This window comes from Pan troglodytes, chromosome 8 (genome assembly GCF_028858775.2).
Source record: "Pan troglodytes isolate AG18354 chromosome 8, NHGRI_mPanTro3-v2.0_pri, whole genome shotgun sequence".
Taxonomy (NCBI): Eukaryota; Metazoa; Chordata; class Mammalia; order Primates; family Hominidae; genus Pan; species Pan troglodytes.
In genome coordinates, this window is record NC_072406.2 from 68,669,997 (window position 1) to 68,693,936 (window position 23,940).

Genomic DNA, 23,940 nt, shown 5'->3' on the forward strand with positions numbered 1-23,940 from the left:
TGACCCATTCCTGGGTTTTTTTGTTTTGTTTTGTTTTTTGTCTAGGGGACTAGACAGAAGTTCATTTAGCAATGGTAGACTCAGCACTGGCTTGTCACTAATTTCTTTGATGTCAATGTTTTTCATTACTTTTGCTCCAGGTGAGAATAACTTTTAGAAATGAGATAGGATGAAGCAGAGTATGGGACCAAACCATGCATGGCTGGGGGAATCAAGATGGTAAAATGAATGGAATTGTTCTCAAATTTCAGGTGTTGAACAATTACTTGGAAGACATTGTAAGAATTCAGACTCCCATTCCTACCCCTTTTCGGAGTCTGACTCACTAGATCTAAACTGGGACCCAGGAAACTGTATTTAAATAAGTTTGTTGCATAACTGAAGACCATATTTTGGTAAATGTGGTCAGTGGTTAGGAGGTGGACTTTGAAACCAGGCAGGCTTCATGATTGAATCCCAAACTGTGTCATACCTTAGCTATGTAAATATAAGCAGATCATGATACTGAAACTAAGTCTTCAGTAAAAGTAAGTAATTACCTTATCTCAAAAAGTTTTGGTGAAGAGTAAATGTAAATTATTATGACTAGAGCATGACACATATTTACTTGTAATGACAGAGCTCTCTTACTGTTATTAAAGAACTAAGGACATGGCGAAGCCTGACAAAAATTGGTAGTGAAATAATTATAAAATATTCCATCCTCATTCTGATTGGTGGGGCGAATTTTAACATTTAGTTTAAAAAACAGTAATATGCTTTATAAGACATATATAATGAATCAAGGGGGGTTAGAAAACTGGGGTGAGAGGTGTAGCAAATAGGGAACTCTTAGACAAAAAGTTCAAATTTTTCTGAGAATGGCACAGTAAGGAAATTGGGTTTATAGCTAAAGATGTAACCAAAATAATTTTAGTGAAACAACCATGTAAAAATGAATTTGAAAGAAAAATTTAAAGAAAAATGATATATTAAAAAATTTGCCTCATAAAGAAAATAGAAAAGTTCTAAATGTTTTATAAAATAAAAATTAGTATTTTATAGATGTTCTTTGTATCCATTTCCTAGAGAATGAAAATCAAACTTAAGCTAGCATGCAGTTATGCAAATTATGGTAAGAATTCTGAAAAAATCTGTTAATAAGTAAATAAAATAGAAATAATTGACTATATATAACCAAATGTTTAAAAGTTTTTGAAAATAAAAATTGAATTGTTATTATACTAAGAATATTTGTAAAAACTGTAATACTTCAAATAACGCTAACTATTTTTTAAACAGAACTGATGAAAGTTTTTATTTATTTTAATCATGTATCATGGTCATTGGTGAGGTCAAACTTGTATTTGTTTTTTTATAAAGGTAGGTTTCAATGCCAGCAACTTTTTTTCTATAGTCAACGTAAGTTGATATGTTTTTCAGGTACACTAAAAAAAGTTTCACTGAAACACCTCTGAAGACAAGAGGTCCTTTTTTTCTCTATTACTTGTGGCATAATTGCCACTTAATATTTACTCCAAATCATGTGTGCTAAACTATTGGCAATGCTAATGTAGTACTGATTATTTTACTTCTCTGTGTTTCTAAATCCTACAAAGTAGTAAACTATGTCAAGCAACAAAGAAAAATTTTTTCCAAGTAACAATAATAATAATAAACAAACAAACACTTGAGGATAAAAGATTCATTTCGGTTGGTTCCAAGTCTTTGCTATTATAAATAGTGCTGCAATAAACATATGTGTGCATGTGTCTTTATACTAAAATGATTTATAATCCTTTGGATATACATCCAATAATGGGATTGTTGGGTCATATGGTATTTCCGGTTCTAGATCCCAGAACATAAAGTAAAATTTTTAAAAAAAGATTCATTTAATCAACTATATGATACAGAGTTTTTGAAATAAAAATTATAATGAATATAAATTCAGGTAAGTGGAAACAAATGGACTGTATTTTTTAAGTAGCCTTCATTTTTCAGAGCAGTTTTAGTTTCATAGCAAAATTGAGCAGAGAAGATACTAAGACTTTTATTTTTCTTTCTCAGTAAGAGAATAAACTGACATACAATCAGCCACGTACACACCTTCAAGTTCTTTCCTCTACTCTTTGCTCATTTTATCTCCTGGCTAAATGTCACTTTTTCTATCACTTATCACCTCATAATTCTTGGTGATTTAAATCTTCATATCGATGATACTTCTATATCTTGGTCTTTCTCATCTTATCCTTCTTCTTACCTCAGCTATTTATTATCATAAGCATACCTCTACTTTAAAAAATTAAGCATTTTAAAAAAATTTTCATTGACAAGTAAAAATTGTATATATTTATGGAGTACAATATGATGTTTTCATATATGTATACACTGTAGAATGGCTAAATCAAGCTGTGTAACATAGGCATTATCTCAAATACTTATTTTTTGTGGTGAACACAATTAAAATCTACTCATTTAGAAGCTAGATAACGCTATGATAACAATCTCAACTAAATCTCAGTGGCTTACCACAACACAATATTATTTCTTTTCTCACAAAATCTCATTGATCCAAGATTCTCCAGGGAATCTTCCTCTTTGTAGTGGTTCACCATTCTAGAACACTACATCTAGTAGCATGACTTTTTTTATTCAACATGACACTTCAGGTTTTGCTGTATCAAGGAAACAGAGCATAGAGAATTGGTTTATAAAGACCTCTGCCCAGAAGTCATATTGCTCTCAATTCATTGGCCACGCAAATCACATGGCCATGACTATCTCCAAGAGGAAACTTTTTAAATCTTTTCTTGGTCAAAACTATTCTCTCATTAAATTCAGTTCTTAGCCTACAATGTACCTGCCCCTATACAGCATAACAGAGCAAACAGTTCTAATATTAGACCTAGTTCATTGCTATGAACCTCAGATAGGCTCTTAGTGCCAACACACAATTTTACTACATTTTCATGGTCCAGTAATTCTTAACTCTCCTAGACAACACCTTCGGACTTTCTCTCTTCTCAAATCTCCATCACATCCTTTCAGTTCTTATTCTCAGCTGATAAACCATCCATCCTCCAGGACAACTTTTTTTTTTCCTTTTCTTGCAGAGTATAACACACATAATATAAATATGTGAAAAGCTGGTGGCATTTTGTATTCACCGGAAAAATAAAAGCCAGCAGAAGAGGCATTCCATTAGTACCTACCACACCAGTCTCTCCTCTACTATATCTCCTTCATTATCAACTTCTTTTTCATTGAGTTTTCCTTTTCTCTCCTATCTTTAAAGGTTGTACTCCTAGTTTTTGTAATTTTTTTCCTTTGTTCTGTGCTCATTCCCTGTACTCTAATGGTTACAAATAAGATCTATTTACAGAACCACCCGAAATTTATATTTCCAGTCTGAACATCACCTGTGATCTCCAGACTTGTGAATGCAACTGCCTAATTATCCCTTTGAATTTCTATTTGGCATTGAAAACCTAATCCATCCAAAATTAAACACCCAATATCTGGCTCAGATCTCCATTCCAAATTATTTTTCTACCACTCAGTATTAGGTAACTCTATCTTCCCAGTTCCTCAGAACAAAAGACTTTGGAGATGTCCTTGACATATCACTTTTTCCGACACTCTGCATCTAATCAATAAGGAAACAATGTTGGCTCTACCTTTAAATTCTATCCATAATCTCACCATTTATCTCCATTTCTGTCACCAACACCTTGACCCAGATCATAACCTCCTAAAAAATTTTCCTTCTTCATCCTGTTATCCTCAGGTCTATTTTCCATACAGAAGCCAAAATCATCCTCTTGAAATGTAAATCAGATAATGTTATTCAAAACTCTACCATGACATGCATCTCTCTCAGAGTAATAGGTAAAGCCCTTATAATGGCATACAAGGTCCTATGCAATCAAGCTGCATATGTTACTATTTCTCACATTTCTAACTCTGCATCATCCCCACTGGTTTTCATATGGTTTCTCAAATGCACTAAAATCTCTTCCATATAGTCCTTTGTATTTGCTTTTATCTTGGCCTGGAATAGTTATTCCCATATATCCAAATGCCTCACTTACTCACTTTCTTCAGGTCTTTGTACTACTGTCACTTTATCAGAGCAGCATTCTCTGACTCTATTTAAATATTTTTCTAACCAACACCACAACCAATGACACTCCCCTTTCTCCCACTGGTACTCCATGTTCTTCGTCTCTGCTGTATTTTTATTCATAGCACTTTTGCCATTATACTTCATTTATTGGTTTGCTTCAACACCTGCACTAGAATGTAATCAAAGGAATGCTGCAAGAGAAGACAAATTCTGAACACGTAACTACCAATGAGAGTTTAGGTTAATGAGCTCCTAGTATTAGCAGATGATAGAAGAAATGAAATAAGTGCGTAGAATATGAAAGAAAAATATCATAGTACTACAATTGTATCTTGGTTCAATATTTGTCTACTGAAATTCATTTTTAAAGTTATAAATCATGTACAAAGTGTTGAAAAAGGAAATGGAATCTGAAGTCCAACACTATGGTGCACTAATACTTAGTCTTTATTTTACACAGTTTCCTCCATTTTGTAGTATTTATTTAGGCAGAAGAAATTTGGAGCAAAGCTTTGTAGTGAAGCTTTCTGGCAATTTAAAAAAGAATGTGAGTTTGTAGAAAAGAAAACCTGGCATTTTCTGTGTCTGACTTCATTAACAATTCTGAGAGCAATCTTTCATCTGAATTATTTTTATAAATTGCTACTGGGAAAAGTACTTGCTATTATGCTTGTGATTGCGAAGCAAGCACATCCCTAGAAGCTGCGTAAATGAGCAGAGTCGAATTTAAAACAGAGTTGATGTGAATCAAGCGTGCCAAACGTTATGCTCAGCTGAGGAGGCCCCCACTCATGCAGCGCAACCTGGTCTATCATCATTTGGCGGGGAGACCTCACATTCCTCCACACCTGGCTTTTGCTGATGATAACAAGCCAGATTCTCCTCAGCAGGACCATTCCTTGCTGAGCAGCTAGAAAGAAAAATGTTCGGTGGGTAAATTTATCTTTGGGGTTTCCAAAAGTACCTCAATGTGCTTTATATTCCTTCATTACTGCTTGGCATCACCGTACTCACTCTTTCTCCCTAGATGAAATCCAGCTTCTAGATTATCCATATTCATGAAGTATAAAAGAGCAAACTTGGCCTAAGTTAGCGTTTTTTCTTTAAAAGTTTTAAGAAAAACATTTTAAATTCTGAAGATAAAATCTTAAGCATCAATGTATGACTTGTGGATCATATGGAGTCAGAGTAAAATATCATCCTCTGCCCTTAAATATCATACTTCATAGATTCTCAGAACTTTGGGGGGCAATTCTACCAAATGTCTGATTCCCCACAGTGGAGTCAGCGTTTCTTAGCTAAAGACTTTCACTGTAGTTATGCTAGAAATGTGCAATAGGAACTAAAGGGTTCTATTTTCAGGAGGAGAATTCAAGGGAGGAAATCTGAGGGTGTATGTTCTTATTTCTCCTAAGGCCAAAGGTGAGAACTGAGTTTAATATAACAACAAGAAAAAAATCCACTTTTCCTCACACACACACAAAATAAGTTTCAAGAAGATGCCTAGGAAAGTAATAGTTTTACTGTTAGCAATTCTATTAAGGTATATGACTAAGTGCTGAATATTCGGCTTTTTAAAGAACAGCTTTTCTATTTAGACTTGATTGGAACGCACAGCATAGGAAGAAAAAACAAACTAAGACACTAAAGTCAGTCTTGAGTTTAAATCCCTGCTTCATCACTTAGCCACTTTGAAGACGATACTTAATATCTCTGAGCCTCAGTTTCCCTATCTTTAAGATAAAGTATCAAAATTTAAACTATTGACAAATAGATGAAATGTACTTAACATAGTATATAGCATGCATTAATTAATGTTAGTAATGACATTTGTAATTTCTAGTTATCAAGAAAAAATAAAGAATGGTGAATTTTGCATATTACCTTACAGGATCTTTATTTACAGGATGAATAAGACAGAAGAAAGTAAGAAGGAACACAAGAGTTAGTAGCCTGGGAGTTCTCCACAGGAAACAAACATTTGTATATTCTTATTCCTGTAATTCCATGGCCTTAGTTTCCCATGTCCTGCAGTTCCTCTTTCTGTTCACTCCACTCCCTGATCTCTTTTATAAATGTTGTTATTGATCGTACTTGAAAATGTAATTTTTGAAATTAATTGACCCATCAGCGCAATTTCGAATATAAAACATTTACAAATGCACAAAAGCAAGACAAAATAGCATTATTGGTAGTTTGCAAATATGAGATAAAGAAACAAATTTTAAAACTCATGGTTGAAAGTCCCATTTGAGCTTCATATGACACGTTACATCATGAAAGTATAGAATGACCCTGAAAATTCAGAGTGACCATGAATTTTCAAAAGAAAGAAAGAAAGAAAGAAAGAAAGAAACTCTAAAGACAATGTTTTTCTTAACAGTATACTTGAAAAAAATAGCCTGTGAAAAAGTTTTATTGGTAGGTGGAAATTCTGGCCTGTATGGTAAAGTGTTCTTATGGAGTTTGGAAAAATCTTACTGATATAATTATGTGTTTTATTTCTCACAGTTGAGAGACAAGAAATTGGCTAGCAAAAAAATTCTCATCCAATAATTCCTAATGTGTACACATTTCACATTCCAATTCTCCATAAAAAATTGAATGACATGTAAATATTTAATAATGATTGTCTGGGGACTTTTTGTACAGTTCTTCAGGATTATGGAAGTTTTTTGAACATTGTGATTTATTTTCAGCTATTCTTATAATGCCACTGAAATTTTCAGTAAGACATAGTACACAAAAAAATAAGAATTAAAAAATAAGGCCAGGTGCAGTGGCTAATACCTGTAATACCAGGACTTTGGGAGGCCTAGGTGGGCAGATCACTTGAGCTCAGAAATTCCAGACCAGCCTAGGCAGCTTGAAGAAAGCGTCTCTACCAAAAATACAAAAATTAGCCCAGTGCGGTGGCACACACCTATAGTGCCAGCTACTCACAAAGCTGAGGTGGGAGCATCACTTGAGCCCAGGAGGAGGAGGTTGCAGTGAGACGAGATCACGCCACTGCACTCCAGCCTGAGCCAGAGCGAGACTCTATCAAAAAAAAAAAAAAAAAAAAAGTGGGACTACATTTTCAGACACCTACAAAAATAGAGGGAAAGCTGTTCTTATCAATGTTAGGAATTACAACTCCCACCTAGAATAATGACATTCTGGTGTTAAAAGTCTTATTCAGTCTCAAAGTTCAATTTGCAACTCTTGCTTAAGTAAATCTTTACAAATTCAGATTGACTCTTGAAGGAATAGGCCATCTATGCCACTGAAGGTATAAACTGGTCCCAGCTCTGTCTCTATTCAACTGGGTGGTAATAGAAGGTTATTATCTTTGACATTTATGTCTTAGTTTGTTTATCCATCAGATAAAATGTCTGTAAGATACTCCAGTACTTAAATTCCAGGACCTTCTGAACCTGAGAATTGGAACATTTGCTATCAACGACAAACATCTCTTTAGGAGTGTGATATGTCCGTGAGAGCAGCTGCCTCCACCGTGATGAGTGCAGATGTGGAGAGATGACCTCCATCTGGAAGTTCAGCAGGTCGTCTTCCCAACAGAGCCCTTTCTAAATAGCTGTTTGTGTGCATTTCTCACTAGCCTCCCTTAGCAATCCTTGAACATCAAGGTCAAGAAAAGATACACTTGACCCATCTAGTTCCACTGCCAGCAACCAAGGCAAGGGTATCACTAGAGAAGGATGAAAGACAAGCTTGACAGCCACAGTCTGAGATTGTCTAGGCTACAGCAACTGCATCCACCTCCTCCAGTCACAAGGGACTTAATTTAAGAACAGATTCTATTCTGTTTCTTCCTGTCAGCTCTTTTATCCTATCATATTTATTACTTTCAATATGCCACCTGATGCCACGTGAAGTATTGGAGGCATGTCAAAACACAGACTAGATAAATTCTGTCAAATAGGGTGGGCCATAGTGCAGGATAATTTTCTGGGTGGATTTTGATCAACCTAGTTCCCCGCTCTTTCTCACTTGTATTTCCCAAGAATAACTGCTGAATGTGCAAATAATGCAAAATCCTGAGATAGGGAGGAACTGGCTGGAATAACCTGCACTCTGTTCCAGTCCTCATTAGAAAGAAGCTATCCTTAATCACTTTAGCCTAATGTTTCATGTTACCCCAAGGCACAAAACTCAGGACAGGATGCTTTCAGGAGTCCTTCAGCTGTGGTGCGAGTAAGGCACAGACACACAATACCCCTTCCTCCCCAGAGCAGCTTTTCTGAGCCTTGGAAGTCCAGGTTGCAATAAATCCTGAGCTATTTTCCATTGATGCCTACCTGTAAGTAATAAGCTCGCTTCATGTAACTTGTTTTGTGTGGGTGTTTCATCTCTCCAGATTCAGACAAACTGGCCACAGTGAACTGCACACACCAGACCAATGATTGACTGCAAAACATTATTATAGCTACATATATGACAGAAACCTGGGAGAAACACATTATGCCAGCTCTCATCTCAAAATACATTCATAATCTGACCATTTATCACCACCTCCAATGTTACTCTCCTAATTGATGCAACCCTCTTCATTTTATTCTCCACAAAGCAGCTATCTGGTCTTTTAAAATGAGTCAGACCATGCTATTCCCTTGTTTAAAATCCTTCCCAGCTTCCTAACTCATTCAGAATAATATCCAAATTTCTCACCATAGACTGTAAAGCTACTATATGATCTGGACCTGAACTTACTTTCAGACTTCGTTTCTTCTTTCCCTCTTCCTTACACTTTCTGCTCTAACCCTTATGCTATTCTAACTATCCCACAAAGACATGAAGCACTCTTCTGTCTCAAGGCATTGCATTAATACTTTCTCCTTCCAAGACTCTATTCCCTTGGCTTTCTGCCTGCCATATCTCTTTTTGCCTATTCTCAGATGTCACCTAATCAGTGCTAACCAACTATCTAATATAAAAGTCCTTTTATTTTCTTCTTTTACCTTTACCTTTTTTTTTCTTCGTAGGTTTGTATGACATTATATTCCCTATTTTCTGATTGCTCAGTCTCATAATTCACCGGATTTAGTTTCAACATTGTATTCCAAGTGGTAAGAACAAAACATGGAACAAAACATTAAGCACTGACTTTGCTCTAAGAATAAATGAATTTATTGTTGGCATCTTTAATGTATTTAAGTAAATCGAAACAAAAGTAACTTGGTGATATGAATCACTGGCCCAAACTATAAACACTATAAACATATTTCTTAAGTAGGGATGAAGTTAAGAAATACCACAATCAAATTTTAAAATGTGAAACAAATATATATGAAATTCAAGTAAGGTAAAAGTCTGGTTTTAAGCTGCAGACTCAATTACATATGGGCCAAACGATCTCTTTACTGCTTTTCATCACTTAATTAAGCATTTTTCTGAGATGATGGTGATGATGATAATGATGTTATTATTTTATAAGGAGAAAATCCCTAGGTATTTAGCTCCTCAAATTAGAAAACACATGAGGGAAAATTGTTCAAATAAGAGTATTTTGTTTATCACTTAGAAAGTTGATTGCAAATACACATATCCTTTCATATTCACTTGCCTTCAGTATTTCTTGTGGGTTTTTTTTTCCCTAGGAAAATCCGTAACTTAAGAGGAAAAGTGGACTAAACTCTGAGTTGTAGAGACTAAATCTTTTTTTTTTTAACCAGGATCCATTTCCTTATATTGCCAGTCATCTGCTGAGATTAAATGTCTGAAGGTTTTCCATCTATGAAACTGAACACTGAACAGAAAGTAATTATTTTACCTAGTTATTTGTGAAGTTTAGAGTTTTCACAAAAGAGACTGATAATTGCATAATTTAATACCACATAATGAACAATAGCCTGGGTCGCATCTGAGGTACTCTAGCCATTGGTTTCAAACAAATTTTGGTGAAAATCTATACTCAGCTACTTGTTCTTGGTGAATTCAGCATTATTGTTTACTTTTGTGATGCTAGAAATCTCAATCTACCTCAAAAGTATAGCGCTGGTTAATGCACTGGAATGCATTAGGATGTAAAATAAAGTATAACCTCCTTGTCAGTTTTATTTAAAATAAATGACTTTTCATCCCAGTGAGTTTTTATTAATTTGTCTAAAGAGTGGTGTGATAGTACTAAAAATAACCATATGCCCATATGTACTCATACCTTGTCTATACATATCAATTATTTCCTAATGCAAGGACCTGTAGTTCTATGATGAGCAATGGCTCTTTCAGCCCAAGGAAGTTTTCTTGGCACATGTGCAAAGCAGTTTCAAGTTGCTAAAATGATGATGCCCTTGAAAGCAACCAAAGATGATCCAGTTTCCTTATGCTTCAGGTAGAAGAATTCTGTTATACACTGTTTCCACTGAGTCTCAAAAGGGTTTTAGAATCAGTTACCCATGGAAGTGGCATGGTCACGTGTTTTTTCAAACCCCGTCCAAACTCCTCAATTTTTTAGTGTTATTCGAGATTGCCTCCAAAATAAACTACTGAAACTCAAATTCATGTATCAGTGTCTCCTTTGTTGGTACCTAAACTAAGACAGTTTGTGTCACACGTGGCCCTAAAAATCAGAGTTTTAGGTGGGGGATATGGCATCTTTCAACAACATGCTAACAGAATGATCATTGCCTGGACAATGATAAGTCACCTAGTATTAACCCATCATATGTTGTAAAAATAAATTTCTAAGATACATTTACATTAAACTGGGATAAAGTATTGTCTTAGGGTGGTCATTTGTGCTGCTATAATAAAATGTCTTAGGCTGGGTAATTTATAAATAACCATTTATAAAGTAAATAATTAAATATAAACATAATTTATAAATATTTATATTACTGTTATTTATAACAGTAATATGATTTATAAATAATAGACATTTATAACAGTAAACATAATAATAATTTATAAATAATAGACATTTATTCCTCACATTTCTGGAGGCTGGGAATTTCAAGATCAAAGTGCCTGGGTCCACCTGAGTCACACCTGGGGCTGGGGCAGCAAAGGAGTGCTGCACCAGAATATGGGGAGCAGAGACTTGAGGCAGCACTGGACAGTAGTACCGTGGTCCCTCTAGCACCCAAGGCTCCTCTTTTGACATAGTTCTGTCCCCCAGATCTTGGCATTCTGGGCCTGTGATAGAAGGGGCAGCACTGATAATCTCCAAAATGCCTTGGGACTCATTTTTGCATTATATTGAAGAATAGCACTTGGATTCTGCCTATCCATATTCATCCCCTTATCAAATGATTGCTTAGCCACATCCTTGGTGTTCTCGCTTGAACATGATTTTCCATTCCATATTACATAGCCAGGCTGAGAATTTTCCTAATCTTTAAATTCTACTTCCGTTTTAATTATATATTCTGACTTTACTCATTCTCTCTTCTCACGTTTACTATAAGCAGTTAAGAGAAGTCAAGTCACACCCTAAAGACTTTGCATAGAGATTTCTGCCAAATATTTTATTTTATGACCCGGAAGTTCTTCTTTCCATGAAACACTAGGACATAAAAACAATTCTTCAAAGTTCTTCATTGCTTTACAGCAAGAATGATCTTTCCTCCTGTTTCCAGTAACATTCCTTATTTTGATCTGAGGCTTCATCTGAATGGCCTTTACCATCCATATTTCTACAAACATTCTTTTTACAAACACTTAGGTAATCTCTAAGAAGATTGAAGTTGTCTCTATAGCTCTCCTTTTCTGAGTCTTCTTCACCAGAATCATTCTTAACACTTCATTTATGGTAATATAGGCTTTATCTAGCATGCATCTCCAAGCTTTTCCATCCTCTGCCCATTACCCAGTTCCAAAGCAACTTCCACATTTCCAGACATGTGTCATAGCAGCACCCCACTTCTCAGAACTATTTTCTGTTTTAGGATGTCTGTGCTGCTATGATAAATTATCTTAAACTGGGTAATTTATAAATAATAGAAATTTATTTCTCAGAATTATGGAGGCTTAGAAATCTAACATCAAGGTGCTAGCAGATTTGGCATTTGGTGAGGGCTTGCTCTCCACTTCACGATAGGACTTTGTTGTTGTGCCTTCACATAGTAGAAGGGCAACAGTGCCAAACAGGTTCCCTTGAGCCTTCTATAAGGTACTAATCCCATTCATGAGGGCAGCACCCTCATGACCTAATCATCTTATACGGGCCCTACCACTTAATACTTTTGCATTGGGGATTAAGTTTTAACATAAATTTGGAGGGACTAAGCATTCAGACCATAGCCGGTATGGTGGAAGAGCCTGCATTAGCTTTAACAGTATCTCTAGCGCTTATAGGATTTCAGGCCAAAGGTAAATATAAATCAATCAAAGTAGTCCTAAAAGAAAAAATTAAGAGGCTTAGGCCAGCCTTTTAACTCAGTGCATGTTTTGCAAGACAAAAGGTCTATTTGGTAACATTTTAAAATAACTTTATTTCCTCTTCCTACAGCCAGAGTAGAAAGTGTTGAAAGTAAAGAACCAGTAAAGTATAGATATACGAAGGAGCTGAAAAGAACAGAGTAATTTGGTGTTAAAATACCTCAGGGTTAAATACCTATTTTATCCTGCTAAGCCAGAAATCTAAATCATCAGATATGTTGACAGAGGTTGAGGGAAATCTAAACTTTGTGGTTTAAAGGGAGAAAATGATTACTAATTATAGAGGTAAAGTTAATTGCAGTTGGGAAAATTTGTGGGATGAAGAGTATATGGGATCTCTGTATTATTTCTTGAAATTGCATGTATATTTACAATTATTATTTCAAAATAAAACTTCTTTTTAAGTAATCAGGAAAAAAAATGCAGTGCTCACTATATTTTATACCACAAACTCCCTTGATGTAAATATGTATTTAAAACTGTGACTGGCTGTGATCTTGCAAAGTCAGTGAAAAGACATAAGAAACATAATGTGACATACAGATGGATTTGAAGAATGCAAGTAATAGGCTGTAGAAAAAACTGTTGGCATCCCACTCAGTTTTTTTGGCACAAATTTATCTTGTTCCTAACTGTGATATATATATATTATTTGCTTATATGGAGTAAGCAAATTTTGCTCTAAAGCATATTAAGAAATATAATTAAACACAGCATTGTTGCTTTAATCCTTATTTCCAAGAAATATATATAGAAATTGTAGATGTACTTGCCCTCCATATTAATTATCCCAGTTTATCTGTGACACTTCAGCAGACTCTGAAATCTGGAAGTAGCCACAACTCTCTGACATTTATCTTTACAGAAGCATCCTTTCTAACTCCTTGGTTATCGAGGTTTTCTCTTTTGGGTAACTCAGGCTGCATACAAATTATTTTCTCTTTGGCAAACTCTTTTCTGAAAGCTGCCACAATTACCAAATTATTTCCACTGTTGCCAGAAGGAATAGAGCCTAGATATTTTTCTTAGATTTATAATGGCTTTTCCTTTCATTTTATTCTATCTGTCTAGGCCATGCAGTTACTTATTGTCCAAAACTGTTTCTTCAGGAGATTCTAACCCCACTCAGTCCTCCAACCCATAATTCCTTGATCCATCACCATAAATTGGTTTTGTTTCAAATAGTGTTTCATAAAATTATAGAACATTAGAGTTAGAGAGACAATCGGTCTCCCTAATTTATAGATGAAGAAAGTGTAGTTTTGACTACTTAGCTTATGAAAGAGCCTGAAGCTTGCATAACTTCAGTTACTTGTTTAAGGTATCACAGTAAGTTCAAGACAGAACTAAGACCAATAAAAACAATGTTTTACTATATTCCATATACAGCAGAGGCAGAAGTATAAAAAAAGGAATGATGTTTTGCATGCTTATGCAAAGATATAGTATTCTATTTAAGACATTCCAGAAAGAAAACAGCTATCAATTAAATCAATATATAAATGTTCCAGTTGCAATTTGGTTATAAGAATTGTATTGATTTAAAATACATTAAAATATAAAAATGGTTATCTTAAAATAAAATACCATCATGGTGAAAATAATGAGTTATAGAGTGTTATGTGTTATGTGTTACGTACATGTGCTATTCAATTTTCACAATTATTTTCAATCTGTTCTATTAAAAATTAATTATTCATCTATACAAGTAATTCAATACTATAAACTACCTGCGAATTTTTTCTTTACTACTTGAAATAATCCAGAAAAGTCTCATGTTATTTTGCTACAGAAAAAAATAAGCTGCTGGTTTACACATTTTATTTTACATAACTATCATCTGGAGAACTTACTAAAACACAGATTCATGGCCTTTAACCCCAAATGCTCTGATTCAGAAGGTCTGGAGTGGTAACCCAGAGAACAATTTTCTATGAACCCTGAGGATACTGCTGTTCTTTTATACACTTTATGAGCTTCATGCACTTTAAAAGTTAAAAAATCTTATTACATACAAGAGGTGGCTAATTTGCACATTCTATAATTTAAATAGAGTTTGGAGGTGTATTACTGTGTTCTCACACTGCTAACAAAGACATACCAAAGACTGGGCAATTTATAAAGGAAAAAGGTTTAATTGACACTCAGTTCCACATGGCTGGTGAGGCCTTATAATCATGGCAGAAGGCAAAAAGAGGAGCAAAGTCATGTCTTACATGCCAGCAGGCAAGAGAACTTGTGCAGGGGAACTCCCATTTATAAAACCATTAGATCACATGAGACTTACCCACTACCAGGAGAACAGTATGAGGGAAACTGCCCCCACTCCCCATGATTCAATTATCTCCAGCTGGCCCTGCCCTTGACAAGTGAGGATTTTTACAATTCAAGGCGAGATTTGGGTGGGGACACAGCCAAACCATATCAGGAGGCCTATCAATCAGTGCTTTCTCTTGTCATAGACAATAATAAAAGTAGTGTTATGGTCAGTGATTATTACAGTGTATATGGTAGGTAGTCTGAGTAGACTGGAAAGCAAGACTGATAAATATGACAATCAAATTTGAGCTTCAATTGTACAGAAGTAGGACCATGTAGATAGTTAAAGTAATAAGGTTCTGAAACTCATATAGCAGCATAAATGTGAATAATGCAGAGAGAAAACAATGTTATTGTATGCCCTTTTATACTAAAGACATGTGTTTTACAAACCACCATTATAGTATTATATTATTCTGAATCTATGTGCTTACTTTTATCAGTAATTTTATACTAGCAGATGATTTAATGTTACTCATTAGTATCCTTTTCTTTCATCTTGAAGAACTCTCCTTAGCATTTCTTGTAAGACAGGTCTGGTGGTGACAAAGTCCTCAGCTTTTCTTTGTCTGGGAAAGTCATTATTTCTCATTCATTTCTGAAGGACGGTTTTGTTCTAAATAGTACTTTCGGGCTTTTGGTTGTCAGTTGTTTTCCCCTTCAAAACTTTGAGTACATCACACTATGCTTTCCTGGACTGTAAGGTTTTTGCTGAGAATCTTGCTACTAGCTATATTGGAAATTCTTTTTGCTATTTGCTTCTTTTCTATTGCTGCTTTCAGAGTCCCCTATTTGTCTTTGATTTTTGATACTTTTATATACTATGTCTTGAAATAGTCTTATTCAGATTAAATCTGATTGGAGACCTTTAACTTTTATCTACATGGATACTTTCATCTTCCTCCAGGTTTGGAAAGTTTCCTGGCTTCTGTTTCTTCAAATAAGATTTCTACTCCTTTATATTTCTCTTCTGTTTCAAACTCCTATGACTAAAAATAATTCTCTTTTGATGTTTTCCCATAAATCTTGTAATTTCTTCATTACTTTTCACTCTTTTTTCTTTCTCCTATGGCTGTATATTTTCAAATAACTTATCTGTGAGTTCACATACTCTTCTGCTTAACCAATTTTGCTCTTGATGTTTTCTATTTTATTTTTCTTTTTATTCATTGTATCTTTCAGCTCCAGGATTTCTATTTTATCTGTTTTTATTTTTTTCAATCTCTCCATTAAATTTCTTATTCTAGTTACTTGTTGTTTTCCTCATTTGATTGAATCGTTTTTCTTCTTGAAGTTCTCTGAGCTCCCTTAAAGTACGTTTTTTAAATTTTTTGTCAGATATACCATATATCTCAATTTCTTTACAGTCAGTCATTGGTACTTTATTTTGTTCCTTTGGTGATTTTATGTTTCCCTGATTGTTCTTGATCCTTGAGGTCATGAATCAATGTCTCCACATTTGAAGGAGTATGTATTTACTCTCATCTTCACAGATTGGTTTTGTCTCAGAAAACCCTTCAACACTTAGCCCTTCCAGAGATTCTAGGCAGACCATGTGGCACAGATCTAAAGCCCAGGACCTGCTCTGACCAACTTGGCACTGGGGCACACAAGAAGCCCAGGGTCCACTGAGTCCCATTTGCCACTGAGTGCTGTCTAGAGCATAGGGACTCTGAAGTCAGTTGACAGTGGTGCAGCCTTGAAGCCTGGTGCCAGGGCAGTCCTAGAGGCTCAGTCTATGGGTACTAGCCTGGAGCCTGGGTTCTAGAAGTCTACTCATTTCTAGGTTTTACTGGGATGGACCTGATGTTTGTGTCCAAGGCAAAGTCCTGTGCTCACTTTTCTATTTGCTTCCAAAGGAATGGTATCTCTCTCCACACAGTGCCACCTGAGGTTGAGAGATGGGTGATGTAAATAATGTAAAAGTGTTTTTTCTATGTAACCTCAATCAAAATAACGTTTTCTTATTGTTGTGTTACAAGCAGTTTCTGTGATCTCTTATCTGGTTTCCTTAGCTCTTCTGAAGGTAATTTTGTGTATGGATAGTTGTTAAGATTGATTTTTAAAATAAATTTCAACTTGTTTATGTTTTTCTTTTGTTGTCTTTGCTTTTGCTGTCTTTTTCTTCTGAAAACAAATGTCAAATCTCAAGTCATGAAGCTTTTTCCTTATGTTTTCTTCTAAGAGTTTTACAGTCGTAGCTTTAGCATGTAGGACTTTGATTTATTTTGAGTTCATTTTTGTATATGATGCAAGGTAAAGGTCCGGCTTCATTTATTGCATATAGATATCTAGTTATCCTAGTAATATTTTTTAAAAAGATTGTCTTTTCCGTCATTGAATGGTCTTGACACACTTGTTGGAAATTATTAAACATATATACAATGTTTTATTTTTCCATAGTCTCTAGTCTCTTCTATTGGTTAAGACATCTGCCAGTACCACACTCTTTTGATTACTGTAGCTTTGTGGTAATTTTTTAACAAAGGAAGTGTGAGTCCTTTGACTTTTTTCTTTTTCAAGGCTCCTTTTTCTATTTGAAGTCCATTGAGATTTCATACAAATTTTAGGATTTTTCTATTTCTGTAAAAAGAAAGGCTTTGTGATTTTGAAAAGGATTGAATTGAGTATGTAGATTACTTTTGATAATATTGACATCTTGAAAATATTAGCTTTTCCGATTCATGAACATGGAATGATTTCCCATATATTGATGTCTTCTTTCATTTGTTTCAGCAATATTTTGTAGTTTTTATTTTATGATTATTTTACTTCCTTTGTTAAGCCAATTCTGAAGTATTTTAATCTTATGCTATTGTAAATTACAATTTTTTCTTAATTTTCTTTTTAGATTTTTCAGTGTTGGTGTGTATAAATGCAACTAATTTTGTGTTTATTTTGTATTCTGCTATATTGCAATTTTGTTTATAAGCTCTAAATAATTTTCTACAATCTTCAGGGCTTTGTACATATCACATCATACAAGCTGCAAACAGAGATAATTTAACATTTTACTTTCAAATTTGGATGACATTTATTTTTTTCTTGCCTAATTGCTCTGGCTAGGTCTTTTAATTCTTTGTTGAGTAGACCTATTAAGAGCAGGATTCCTTGCCTTATTCCTGATCTTAGAGGAGCAACTTTCAGTCATTCAACATTAAATATAATGTTCACTATGGGTTTTTATATATGGCCTGCATTATGTTGAGATAATTTTCTTATAGTCCTTGTTTGTTGAGTAATTTTATCAAGAAAGTGTTGGATTATGTTCAATGCTTTTTCTCCATCACTAAACATGATCATGCTGGTATTATTTTTTCCCCTCATTCTGCTAATGGAATTTATTGCATTGATTTTAATATGTTGAACCATCCTTGCATTCCAAAAATAATTTCCAGTTAGTTATGTTATATAATTCTTTTAATACACTGCTGAATTCAGTTTGTTAATGTTTTGTTTAGAAATTCTGTATTAATGTTGATAAGGGACAGTGGTCTGTTGTTCTGCTTTCTTAAAGTGTCTTGGTGTCTGGGTTTAATATCAGAGCAATGCTGGCCTCAGAGATTGAGTTAGAAAGTATTCCCAGATCTATAATTTTTTGGAAGAGTTTGAGAAGGATTAGTGTTATTTTACTTTTAAATGTTTGCTAGAATTAATCACTGAAGCCATCACCTCCAATAATTATCTTTGTCGGGAGATTTTTGATTACTGACATAATTACAGATATATTCAGATTTTCTGTATTTCATGATTCAGTTTAGTGTTTTTAGAAATTTTTCCACTTCATCTAGGGTATCCAATTTATTGGTGTATAGCTGTTCATTGAACTATGTTATGATTTTTTGGTTACTGTAGAATTGAAAATAATGTTCTCACTTTAAATTCTGATTTTTCTAATTTGAGTCTTTTTTTTCCTGTCAATTTAGCTAAAGTTTTGTCAGTTTTGCTTACTTTCCAAACAACTAAGGCCAGATGCAGTGGCTCATGTTTGATATCCCAGCACTTTGGGAGGCCGAGGTGGAAGGATCACTTGAGACTAAGAGTTTGAAATCAGCCTGGGCAACATGAGATCCCATCTCTACAAAAAATAGAATAAAATTAGCAAGAAATGGTGGCATGTAGTCTGTATTTCTACCACTTAGGGGGCTGAGAAGGTAGGATGACTTGAGCTCAGGAGGTCAAGGCTGCAGTGAGCCATGATCATACCATCGCACACCAGCCTGGTTGAGATTCTGTTTAAAAAGAAAAAAAAATCAAATAATCCACTTAAAAAATGTTTAATTTCAATAGCGTTAGGTGTACAAGCGGTTTTCCATTACATTAATGAATTGTATACTGGTGAAGTCCAGGATTTTAGTGCACCCATCACCTGGGTAGTGTACCTTGTACACAAAAGACAGTTTTTCATCTCTTACCGACTGCTATCTACACCCATTCTGAATCTCCAGTGTCCATTATATCACTCTATATGCCTTTGCATTACCATAGCTTAGCTCCCACTTACAAGTGAGAACATGTGATATTTGGTTTTCAATTTCTGAGTTACTTCACTTAGAATAATGGCCTCTGGTTCCTTCCAAGTTGCTGCAAAAGATATTATTTTGTTAATTTCTGTGGCTAAGTAGTATTCCATGGTGTATATATACATATCACATTTCTTTCATCCACTCATCAGTTCAGCACTTAAGGTGACTCCATATATTTGCAATTGTGAACTGTGTTACTATAAACATATGCATGCAGGTGTCTTTTTTATATAGTGACTTCAAATAACCCACTTTACCTTATTAATTTTCTCCATTTTTTCATTAGTCTCCATTTTGTTTATAACTTCTCTAATTTTTATTTCCTTCCTCCTGCTAGCATTCGATTTTAGTTTGTTCTTCTTTTTCTAGTTTCCTAAGTTTTAAAGTTAGGTTGTTGATTTATAATCTTTCTTGTTTTTTAAAGTAAGCATTTATAGCTCTAAATTTATTCCTTAGCACTGCTTTTGCTTCATCCCTTGTTTTTTTATGTTGTGTTTTAATTTCCCTTTGTCTCTAAGTATTTTCTGACTTCCCTTTTGATTTATTCTTTGACTCATTGGTTAAGAGTGTGCTTTCATTTCCACATATTTGTGAATTTTCTAGTTTGCTTTCTGTCTCTGATTTCTAACTTCACCTTGTTGTGCTCAGAGAGGTAACTTTGTATGATATAAATATCTTTGAAAATCTATTGAGATTTAATTTGTAGGCTAATTTATTGTCTATCCTGTAAAATGTTCCATGTGCAATCAAGAAGAATGCGTATTCTGTGGCTGTTGGGTACAGGACTCTGTATATGTCTACTAGATCTAGTTAATTTATTATGTTGTTTCAGTACAGCATTTCCTTACTTATCTTCTGTCTGGTTGTTCTATCCACTACTGAAAGCAGCATATTGAAGTCCCCAACTATTATTGTAAAACCATCTATTGTTTTCAGTTTTGTCTGTTTTTGTTTCATATATTTTCATAATCCGCTATTAGGTGCATAAATGTTTATAATTATTATATCATCTTGCTGTATTATTCTTGCTGTACTTAATAATATATAATGTCCTTTTTCTCTTGTATACTGTTTTGATTGAAAGACTAATTTTTCTGATATTAATATAGGCACCCTACACTTTTAGTTACTACTTACATGGAATATATTTTCCCATCACTTGACTTTAAACTTACTTGTGTCTTTGAATCAAAAGGAGGTCTTTTGTAGACAACATAAAGTTGGATCATGATTTTTTTTTTTTAATCAATTCTGTCAATCTCTATTTTAGACTGGAAAGTTAAGTCCATTTACACGTATAGCAATTACTAATAATAGAAACTTACTCATGTCATCTTGCTATTTGTTTTCTACATGACATAATTTTTGTCCCTCGTTTCCTGCATTACAGTCCTTTTTTCCATTAGTTGATTTTTGTCCCAAATGCTTTTGTTTGCTTCTCCTTTCCTTTTTTGTATAGTCTGTAAGTATTTTATTTACCATATGAATTAAATTTAACATCCTAAAGTTATAACACTCTAATTTGAATTTATAGTAGCTTAACTTCAATGACATTAAAAAAACTGTGGCCGAGCACAGTGTTTCACACCTGTTATCCCAGCACTTTGGGAAGTCAAGGCGGGCAGATCACCTGAGGTCAGGAGTTCAAGACCAGCCTGACCAACATGGAAAAACCCTGTCTCTACTAAAAATACAAAAAATTAGTTGGGTGTGGTGGCACATGTCTATAATCCCAGCTACTCGGGAGGCTGAGGCAGGAGAATCTCGCTTGAACGGGAGGTGGAGGTTGCAGTGAGCCAAGATTGCGCCATTGCACTCCAGCCTGGGCAACTAGGCAAAAAATTCTGTCTCAAAAAAAAAAAAAAAACAAAAAACAAAACCTCTGTTCCTTGATAGTTCTGTCCCCACCCCTTCGTTTTTTTATGTCATAAAACTACATCTCTATATCTTGTATGTCTCAAAACAAACTAATCATTGATTTTTCAATGAATTCATCTCTTATATTGTGTAGAAAAAAATGTGAAGTTACATCCTGGATTGAAGACTGAGAATGCTGACCAAAAATTCCTAGTTTTTAATTCACATTTGTAATCTTATGTAAAATACATTTTACAAAATTCATAAACTTTCATCTATTTTTGAATTATTTTATTCAAATTTAAATAGACTCTTCAATGTTTTCATTATTCTTCAGCTCTGTTTTTTCTCCATTATTATTAACACTCACGAGCAGAGAAAGTAACATAAATTAGCATATGTATGAAAATGTGAAATAGAGAAATTTTTGAAGAAAGGAAAGATAATGGCATTGTATCTTTGAATAGCATATGGAAATGTTATATAAATAGCAATGCGCATTAGACATTTATAAACAATAATGATTTTCAGTTATGTGTAAATTATAAGTCAATAAGAAGGATATTAACAAAAAGAAAGTTTTTAGGCCATTAGTCAATAGTATTATCTTTTTATCTTAAGTAAACTGAGTATTTATAGAATTCTGTATGCTTTTTGAAATCATTTCAGGTATATTTTATTCTTTACTTCTCATGTCATGATCACTGAAATAGAGAAGACACTCCTTCCCTATTGAGGTTGAAGTTGCTCTTCACTGCTCTTTTCCTTCCCTGTTTTATTACATTTTAGCAAAGGTGGGTTTTTTCTTTAAGGTTCTCATATCTCTTTTTATTAAAAACTTGTACCATGTTCTTCTAGGACTGAATCAAAGGATATTTGAGCTGTATCTTGTAATGTTGCACTCCAAAGATCCTTCCTGCCAGCAATTCCCTCCAGGAAAACGCCCAGAGATGTGATCTATTTTACCTTCAGGGTAAAGTTTGCAGAAAACCTATACCATTTTCTGAAAGACTTGGGTATACACATTTGTTTAAGAGTCTAATTCTGTTGTCTTAAGTTGTAATAATTTATCCTCATGTGTCCTTTGCTATTTCTGTAGAGGATTTCTGGTAACCTAATTCAAAATGTTTCAGGTGGATATGCTTCTAAGTTATTTCTTGTTCTGTTTATACTATGATACCTAGATTCAAAATTTCATAACTATCTGATTATAGAATCATAAAGAGTTAGATATATAAGGGCCTTTAGAAATAATTTATTTCAACACTCTCATTTTATAGTTTCGACTGAGTCCCAAATATATTAGTGTTGGTTATCTATAAGCCCATGTTTCTCAAAAGCCAATTTGCCACTATCTGCCCTAAAATGTGCTGACTTCAGTATAAAATGCTGACTTTATTCATGGAAAGAGAGTTGTGCATATATTAATCATTAATTTTAATGGTGCAATCATACATACTCACTCAAAGTTGAAAACATGGAAGAGATCCCTTGGCTGGAAAACAAGTAATGTCAGCTCTTACTGTACAAACTGTTGTGTTCTACTGTCATGAATTTATATAGGATAGCTCTCAAGGCATTTATATTTCAAAATTTCCTTTGCATCCTTAGGGGTCCTCGATTGTAAGAAAAACATATAAACCTTAGATTTTAACAGAAGAAAAATGTAGTGGTAAACAAAAGGCTCTTGAGAATATGTGTGTGTGTGTGTGTGTGTGTGTGTGTGTGTGTATGTGTTTGATTTTTGTTCCTAGTGGTGGCAGCCGGGGAAAGTGTTTAAGGAAGACATAAGCCAAGACTACCCTCAATGTTAACATTCAAATATTATTTTTCAAGTCGTACACATGGCTTTTGACAGGTCATGTTATGCACCATTCATGGAAAAATGTATAAAATGCTGTTTGTACTCACCAGATTACATAGGACAGCACCATGTAGTAGGTTTGAAACACCTATTAACTTACGTATTAAAAAATGAAAGTATAGATTATTTTTAAAACTACTGACTTTGTAAGATAAAAAGAAAATAAAAAAGACAGTATAAAGAAGTAGAGTATAATAGGACTATATAACTCTACTGAATGCTTACTTGCTAATGGATGTTTTCTTGGATGACAACTTTCTTCCTGTGATGCAGCTAAGCAGAGTACTGGGTCTTGAGACACACTTCTACAATTGAGTAGCTCTGGTTAATCACACAATGTAATAGAACGTGGTCACAGGATGCTAAGGAAAGGGAACACAAGTGAATGAATTTACCTGAAGAAAGCTAATTACAGAACACAAAGAGGTAGCAGTTGTGTTAATAACACAAAGGTAAAAGTAATTCAAGAGAGAGTGATGTCAACAAGGTGTTTGACTAAGAAAGTCTGGGCCCTTATCTCCCTCACTTAAACATTATAACACAAACAACCTGTAAGACTGAATTAAAAAAACCTAGAAAACCTGAATAGATATATAACTAGGAGGTTAATTGAATCAATAAGCAAAATTTCCCAACAAAAAACATCCCAGGATCAGATGGCTTCACTAGTGAATTTTACCAAACATTTAAAGAATTAACAACCATTCTCAAACTCCACCAAAAAAAATTAAAGATGCGGGAACACTCTCTAACTTATTTTATGAGGCTAGCAATACCATGATATCAAAGGCAGACAAAGACATTAAAAGAAACAAACTACAAAATTACAGACCAATATTCCTTATGAATATTGATACAAAAATCCTCAACAAAATACTAGCAAA

The 23,940-nt window shown here is 34.2% G+C and overlaps 1 long non-coding RNA gene across 1 annotated transcript in view; it reads right to left on the reverse strand.

Annotated features, from left to right (window-relative positions):
- Positions 1-23,940, reverse strand: part of LOC134807169 (uncharacterized) — a 170,417-nt gene that overhangs the window by 140,839 nt on the left and 5,638 nt on the right. The window contains exon 2 of the long non-coding RNA XR_010146893.1: positions 23,282-23,418. This is a non-coding gene — a long non-coding RNA (uncharacterized LOC134807169). The remainder of the gene's footprint in view (positions 1-23,281; positions 23,419-23,940) is intronic.